General features: G+C 42.8%; 1 long non-coding RNA gene across 5 annotated transcripts in view; it reads left to right on the forward strand.

Annotated features, from left to right (window-relative positions):
* The window catches only part of LOC132417341 (uncharacterized), a 43637-nt gene that overhangs the window by 20820 nt on the left and 14111 nt on the right, over window positions 1-8706 (forward strand). The gene's annotated exons all lie outside the window — the stretch shown is intronic.

The following is an 8706-nucleotide window of genomic DNA, read 5'->3' on the forward strand; positions in this document are numbered from 1 at the left end:
GAGGCCTCAAGAGAAACCAACCCTTCTGGCACCTTGATACTGGACTTCCAACCTCCAGAACTGTGAGAAAATAAATTTCTGTTGTTAAGCCACCCAGTCTATGCTATTCTGTTATAGCAGCCCCAGCAAACTAACACCTACCTCATCTCTCACCAGTCTTCAATGCTGCCCTTCAACTCCACTCCATTAGTTCTGGTGTAAACCAGTGTTCCTTCTTTTGGAGAAGAACTTTTTCTCCCCCTGGGTGATACACAAGAAGTAGCAGAGCTAGCCACTCAGCTGGGTGCATTCTGGGGAGACAGAACTGCCCCAGAATAAGTAAGGAGACAAGCAGGAGTGCCTGCTATATGTCAGATCACTGTCAGTCACTGACCACGTCACTCCATTTAGTCCTTAAAACAAAACACTATGAAGTGAGTACACTGACCGCGTTTCAAAGAAAATAACTCCAACAGTGAATATTTACACTCAAAAGTGTCAAGCACTGTGCTCTGGACCTAACATGCATCACCTCATTTAATCCTCACTGCGACGGAGGAGGAGGTGGGAACCATCATTACCACCACTATTCTATAGGAAAGGCAGGCAGGCCCTGGGCAGTTCAATCACTTGCCCAAGTGCACGGAACGGGCAACTGCCAAGCAGAGCAGTCTGACTCCAGAGCGCTCACTCCTGCCCCCTGCACTCCGCCTTCTGTCCGCCAGTTACCGGAGAGTCAGGCAACCATTGCCCAAGTCAAGCTTGCCCAGGGTTAAATAACGATCATCTGCATTGGGCTGCATGGGAACTCGGTTTCATCAAAAGTGCTGTTACATTCACTCACAGGTGTCCACCCTACGAAAGATATTGTGCTACCAGTGTGGAGTCTGAAGACCAAAACCCACAGTTACTGGCTAAAAGGAGGATCAGTGTAGGGGAAGGATAGTCATGCAAATAGTTATAATCCAACTCACTGGAGGAAGATATTGAATCCAGTGGGGTCCTATAAACAGCTCAGTGTTTGCCTTGGAAGTCCTTTTTCACGGGGGAATTTATGCTGGAGAAAAACCAAACAAGACTGGTCATAAATCACTTAATTAAAAAAAAAAATATTGCAGTAGAAACAGAAAAAAAGCAAAATCTCGCTCTTAACCACATAACCACATAAGGATCTTAATAGACTTTGAATTTAAGAACAAGCTTTGTAAATTATTACTGAATCTTTTTTTATCATCTTTATACGACTTTATAACCGACTCTAATTTTTACAACTTTATAAACCGTCTCTAATTTTTAAAGCAACCATTGCTTTTCACTTACGGATTTCATCTAAAAATATTTGAAGCCTTAAAAAAAATTCAAGTATAAATATCTTTAACAGGACAAAAAAACTAACAAGTTTCATTAACACTGGAAGTGTTCTTATCTTTTTTCTCCTTGGGTGTTAAAAACTTGAGAACAGTAACTACTGTGGAATTCAAAAAACTCATTTGCTTTGAGATTGTCTTTGGCCTTCAAATCCATTTTATGGATTGAAAACTAACTTCCATTCTTAAAGGGGAAGCACATATTCTGATCTTCTGTTTTCCTCTGAAAAAGGAATTTATGTGCTTTTCGACAGATGAGGCAATAGTATATTCAAAGCATAGCGACTTGAGAACACGATTTGCTTTAGGAAACTCAAAAATTTCTGTATTTCTGGAACATAAAGTTCAGGAAAGGAGATGAGACTGCGCTGAAGATAACCTTGAAGAGCCTTTTATGCTACATTAAAAAGTTGGGGGACTTCCCTGGTAGCGCAGTGGTTAAGAGTCCACCTGCCAATGCAGGGGACACGGGTTTGAGCCCTGGTCTGGGAAGATCCCACATGCTGCAGAGCAGCTAAGCCCATGCCCCACAACTACTGAGCCTGTGCTCTAGAGCCTTCATGCCACAACTAATGAAGCCTGCGTGCCACAACAACTGAAGCCGGCACCTAGAGCCCGTGCTCCGCAACAAGAGAAGCCTGTGCACGGCAATGAAGAGTAGCCCCCGCTCTCCACAACTAGAGAAAGCCCGCGCACAGCAACGGAGACCCAATGCAGCCAAAAATAATAAATAAGTAAATAATTAAATTTAAAAATAAAGTTGGAATTTCACCCTGATTGGCTGGCAGGCAGTGAAAAGGAAAAACGCTGTTTCCTCCTCTAGTCACCACTCAGCTCTTAGTACCAGTCACCAAACCTGTGGAGGTTTTTCCCACACCAAGAAATTCTCCAATTCTCTGGGGACACCAACTGCATGTCTTAGAATTCAATTCAATTCTGACACCACCTACCTGGAGTTAGCTTGAGATCCCACCCAGGTTAAGGGCTCAGTCCCGCAAGCCTAACCCCCAACTCAGATACCTATTGCAAGCAGTGGGTCTTCAGGTTACCTGCAACCTCTGTCCCACTTGGCTACAAATCGGGGGTTCCCATCACCCCCTCCTCGGGTTCGATCATGTGCTAGAACAGCTCACAGAACTCAGGAAAACAGTTTACTTACCTGTAAAAAGGATGCACCTCTGGAATGGTTGAATGGAAGAGATGCACAGGGCGAAGTGTTGGACACAGTGAAAGTTGGCGACAGCCACTGCATTACCATAAACTCGGGTGTGGTTGAAAGGGGCTTGTGAAGAATAAGACACTCTTTTCACTTTTATCGCTCTTATCGCTTAAGAAATCCAAGGGTTTTAGGGACTCTGTGTCAGGAAAGGGGACAAAAACCAAACGCATGTTTCTTAATATGAATCACAATATCACAGGCAGCTATTGAAAAAACTTCGGCAAGAGTCTGAAGTGATCGGTTATACCTATTTATAAAGTTTCTCTTGACGGCGCCCCTGAGGATGGATTGCAGAGGACCGGGAAGACCACGTGTAGTCAGCGTCGATTATGAAGTTATTGTCTCTGAGCTCCCAACCCACCCTCCTATGTTTTGCTTTGTGATGCTGAGCTGGGAAACCACATTTCTGCTTTACCAGGTGGTTCTGTTTTAGACCCTGGCAATGGGGTTTACTAGGAGGTTGCAGAAGTGGGGTGATTAACTCATCCTGGTTTTCCCAGGACTTCTCCAGTTTTAGCACTGAAAGTTCTGCTTCCTGGGAAACTCTTCCCAGGGTGCTTGGTCACCTTATGCAGAAGGGACTGACTTGCCTGCTGTTCTTGTGAGTGTTACCCAGCAACACTTCACTCTGATGGTGGTGGCAGTGGCAGCAGCAGCAGCAGTACTGTCTTCCTGTAGCAGCTGCTGAATCCAATTTGTAGTTTTCTAACTCTGGCAAAACCAGTCTCATCAGAAACAGCAGCGCCAGCTGGCTAGTGCCCCTTCTTTTGCATCTGTGTTCCCCCAGCTCTAGGTGTGGTCCCTGCTTCCTGCAGTTGCTACTTCTCTCCTATCTTAGAGCTGTAGTTCTCAGAGTGTGGTCCCCAGACCAGCAGCATCAGTATCAGCTGGGAACTTGTGAGAACTGTAAAACTCCAAGCCCCATCCCAGACCCATCAGAGACTCTGGTAGCTGTCCTCAACGGTCTGCCTTTTAACAAGTCCTCCAGGTGATTTGGCTAAGGTTTAAGAACAGCTAAGCTGCCTTAGAATTCTTTTTTTTTACCCTTTCAGTTATCTAGATAACAACTTTATACCAAGTTGGCAGTTCCTTGTATTATAGTCCGTATGTTAAATTCCCTCTGTTAGAGTACCTGGTGTGGTTTCTCTCTCCTTAGTGGACCCTGACTGACTGATCCAGAGCCTGCTGCAGTAATACAAGTTAAAGATGAAGACTGTCCAAACTAGAGTATAGTGGGAGTGGGGTGGAGAAGAGGGACACACAGAAGATATTTAAAAGGTCTTGATTACTATTTGAGCAGAGGGAGGAGTCTAGGACAGCTCCCACTTTCCTGGCCTGGGTCGCAGATGGACTGTGGTGCCCGTTCACACAATACAGGCAATGTAGGAAGAGGGATGGGGTGATGGTGGTGGAGATGATTGATTTGCTTTGGGATTTGATCAGGTTCCAATAGAGATACTCAGGTGCAGGCATCCCATCAGCAGATGGCCATAGGGTCTTGGTGTGCGTCTTTGCGTTAGAATCCGTGGGATTGTGGGGACAAAGGGTAAATCGCTAGATATTGCCAAATTCTCCTCCACGGAGGCTTTACTTTTTTGCGTTCCACTAGCAAGGTGTGAGAACCCCTGTGTCCCCATGGCATTGCCAACAGAGTGTTGTCAAACGCTTGGAGTTTTGCTAATCTGATAAGTGAGAAAAAGAATCTCCGTGTGGTTTGAATTTGTGGTTTTTAAAAATTATGAGTGGGGCTGAGCACATTTTTGCATATGTAGAGGACATTGGCATTTCTTTTTATGTGAACTTCTTCATGTATCTTGCCCACTTTCGATAGGTTTCTTGGTCTTTTTTGCCTCAATTTTTAGATGCTCTTTATATTTTAGGGATACTAACCCTTTGTGATATAAGTTGTAAATTTTTTTCCTTCATTTTGTCATCTGTAGTTTTTAGTTTGCACCTGGTGGGTTTATGTTTTGAACCTGCAAAAGGTTTTCATTTTTGCTTGGTCATTTGACAAAATTCTCTTTCATTGCTTCTGGATTTTTTTTTTTTTTTTTGGCAGTACGCGGGCCTCTCACTGCCATGGCGTCTCCCGTTGCGGAGCACAGGCTCTGGACGCCCAGGCTCAGCGGCCATGGCTCACGGGCCCAGCCGCTCCGCGGCATGTGGGATCTTCCCGGACCGGGGCACGAACCCGTGTCGCCTGCATTGGCAGGCGGACCCTCAACCACTGCGCCACCAGGGAAGCCCCATTGCTTCTGGATTTTGATGACCAGTTTGGCAAATTTACCCTGTTCCCACATTCTCAGGTCATTAGGAGACTCACCAGTGTTTTATTATTTATGAGGTTGTATTTTTCCACTTAGTTCTTTGATATACTTCGAATTTAATCTGGTATCCAGCGTGAGGAACAGACTCAAACTTTTCTTTTTGTTTATCTAGTTGCTCTAATACCACTAAATTAAAAACTTCCCTAAAGTTCCTTCCTAAATTAAAACGTATTATATGATCATATTAATTTCCGTAAGCAATTGTTTCTATTTCTCGATTGATCTGTTTACTTATTGATGCACCAATAACACATTGTTTTCTACGGTTTTTTTTTTTTTTTTTTTTCGGTACGCGGGCCTCTCACTGCCGTGACCTCTCCCGCTGCGGAGCACAGGCTCCGGACGCACAGGCTCAGCGGCCATGGCTCACGGGCCCAGCCGCTCCGCGGCATGTGGGATCCTCCTCGACCGGGGCACGAACCCACGTCCCCTGCACCGGCAGGCGGACTCTCAACCACTGCGCCACCAGCGAAGCCCTATATGGTTTTTAATATCTGTTTTCTCCTCCTCCTCCTTATTTTTCAGTTTTTCCCCCCATATTTGCCTGTTTTACTTACAAATGAACCTTATAATCAAGTTGTCTAGCTCTAGGAAAAAACCCCAATGACATTTTTATTAGGCTTGTGATACATTTACAAATGAACTCAGGGGCAATGACCTCCTTATAATGTTGACAGTCATTTTTGTTTCCATCCTTGGAATCCGGGCGCCATCTGGTGACCACTGTTCACAACAGCAATTATTTTCTCTAAAAAAGCTGCTCAAAGCAATAAACACTTGTCACCTCACACACACTTTCTGTGAGTCAGGTTTTGGAGGGAGGCTTATCTGAATGTTCCTGGCTCGAAGCCCTGGCTCATCCTCACTGCCAGGGCCTCACTCATCAGAAGGCTTGAATGGAGCTGGGGGAATTCCCTCCCAAGGCGGCTCAATTCCACATCTGGAAGACCAGGCTGGCTTGGTCATGTCCCTCTGCATTTCCTTGTCTTTCATGACCTTGACACTTTTAAGGAGTATTTATCAGCTCTTTTATTAAATGTCCCTAAATTTGGGTTTGTCTGATGTTTTTCATGGTTGAAATGAAGTTATACATTTTTGCCAGGAACACCACACAGATGATGCTGTGTCTTTCTCAGTGCATCATATCAGACATGTCAGTATGTCTTGTTATGGGCGATGTTGACCTTGGTCACTAGGTTAAGGCACCGTCTGCTGCACTTCTCCACTGTAAAGTTACTGTCTTTCCCTTTGCAATTAATAAGTATCTTGGGGGAGATACTTCATGACCATACAAGTCTTGATTCTCCTCAAACTTGCACCTGCTAATTTTAGCATCTGTTGGTGGATCTGGTCTGCGACAGTTGTTACTGGGGCATTTGCCTAATAGTGATTTTTCATGTCCCTTTCTCCTCTACGTCTATTAGTTGGAATTCTATTGAAAGAAACAGCTGTTCCTTCTCCCCGTTACTTATTTATTTACTTAGATCAACATGGACTCATGGATATCTGTTTTATTCTGTGGGTTAAAACCTCATATTGAGAGTCTTTTAAAGTTTTGACAGCCGGCTGGATATGAAACGGTATGCTATTATGGTTTTAATTAGAATCTTTCTGAATACTGAATTCTAATGAGGTTGGGCATCTTTGGCTCTTTCCCTTTGTGGCCTCTAGGAAATGCTTATAGCAGCTATTTTTTTTTACACTTCTTATTATTAAAAAAAAATTTCTTTCGCCCGCGGCGTGTGGCTTGTGGGATCTTGGTTCTGCGACCAAGGATTGAACCCAGACCCTCAGCAGTGAGAGCATGGAGTCCTAACCACTGGACTGCTAGGGAATTCCATACACTTTTTTAAAGTTAAAAAAAAAAATTTATTGAAGTGTAGTTGATTTACAATGTTTCAGGTGTAAAGCAAAGTACAGGAAAAAAATATATATATATATTCTTTTTCAGATTCTTTTCCATTATAGGCTATTACAAGGTATTGAATGTAGTTCCCTGAGCTATACAGGTCCTTATTGTTTATCTGTTTTATATATAGTAATGTGTATCTTTTAATCCCAAATTCCTAATTTACCCACCCCACCTTTCTCCTTTGGTAACCATAAGTTTGTTTTCTATGTCAGTGAGTCTATTTCTGTTTTGTAAATAAGTTCATTTGTATCATTTTTTAGATTCCACATATAAGTGATATCATATGATATTTGTCTTTCTCTGTCTGACTTTACTTAGTATGACAATCTCTAGGTCCATTCATGTTGCTGCAAATGCAATTATTTCATTCTTTTTTACAGCTGAATAATATTCCATTGTATATATGTACCACATCTTTATCCATTCATCTGTCGATGGACATTTAGTTTTCTTCCATGTCTTGGCTATTGTAAATAGTGCTTCTAGCAGCTATTTTTTATTCTTCTCTTGTCTTTCAGGTCAGGATGTCAGACTCACAGTACAGATATGAGTCTGTACTGAAATACAGGCCTGAAATACACTAGGGCTTGTCTATATGTTAAACGCAACTTCTAGGCTTCATAGTCCATCCATATGCCGATAAATCCTGTTGCAGTTTGACACTGAAATGCAGTTTGAAGTGCAAGACACGTGTGGAAGGGAGAGGGAGGCCCGAGGGTTGCGTGGATGGAGAATTTGAACTGTGATGCAGGTACAACATTGACCTTGGTTGACCCCACAAGGGGCTCTGGAGTATAGATAGCCCATTAGAGTTGTTCCCTGTTTGGCACTAATTCCTGGACCTTATATTTTTCCCCCTTTCACTTTCACTCTCCCACGAGGACTTAACACTCTCCCATGAGGACTTAGTGGAGTTTTCCAGAGGTTACATGTATGGTGGTGTCATTACTCTGCCAGCTAATGGAATGTGTGCATAGTTTTTTTTTTTTTTTGGTGTGTGTATTATTTTCAATAACAGCTTTATTGAGATATAACTCACATACCATACAATTTGCCTATTTAAAGTACACTATCCAAAAGAAAAAAGTATACCATCCAGTGGTTATTAGTATGTCCTCAGAGGTATGCAACTATCAGCACAATCAATTTTAGAAACTTTTCACCTCCCCCCAAAGAAACCCCACACTCATTAGCAGTTACTTCCTGTTCCCCCGACCCCTAGCCCCTGGCAGTTACTAATCTACTTTCTTCTCTATAGATTTGCTTATTCTGAACATTTCACATAAAATGGAATCATTCAATATGTGGTCTTTTTTGACTGACTTCTTTCACTTAGCATATTTTCAAGGTTCATCCACATTGTAGTCTGTATCAATACTTCATCCTTTTTTATTGCCAGATAATATTCCATTGTATGGACAGACCACGTTATATTTATCTATTCATCAGTTGAGGGGAATCTGGATTGCTTCTACCCCTGAGCTATTATGAATAATGCTGCTATGATCATTTGTGTACAAGTTTTTATGTGGCCATATGTTTTCATTTCTCTTGAAAAAAAAATATATACTTCTGAGAGGAATTGTTGGGAATTCCTTGAGAGGAATTGTTAACTCTATGTTTAACCTTTTGAAGAACTTCTCCACTATTTTCCGAAGTGGCTGTATCATTTTACATTCCCGCTAGTGGTGTATGAGGATTCTGATTTCTCCACATCTTTGCCAATAATTACTTTCTGTCTGTTTGATTATAGCCATCCTAGTAGGTGTGAAGTGGTATCCCACTGTGGGTTTTGTTTGTTTGGTTTTGGTTTTGGTGGGGTTTTTTTGGCTGCACTGCGCAGCACATGGGATCTTAGTTCCCTGACCAGGGATGGAACCTGTGCCCCCTGCAGTGGAAGTT

This window comes from Delphinus delphis, chromosome 20, assembly GCF_949987515.2.
Source record: "Delphinus delphis chromosome 20, mDelDel1.2, whole genome shotgun sequence".
Lineage (NCBI taxonomy): Eukaryota > Metazoa > Chordata > Mammalia > Artiodactyla > Delphinidae > Delphinus > Delphinus delphis.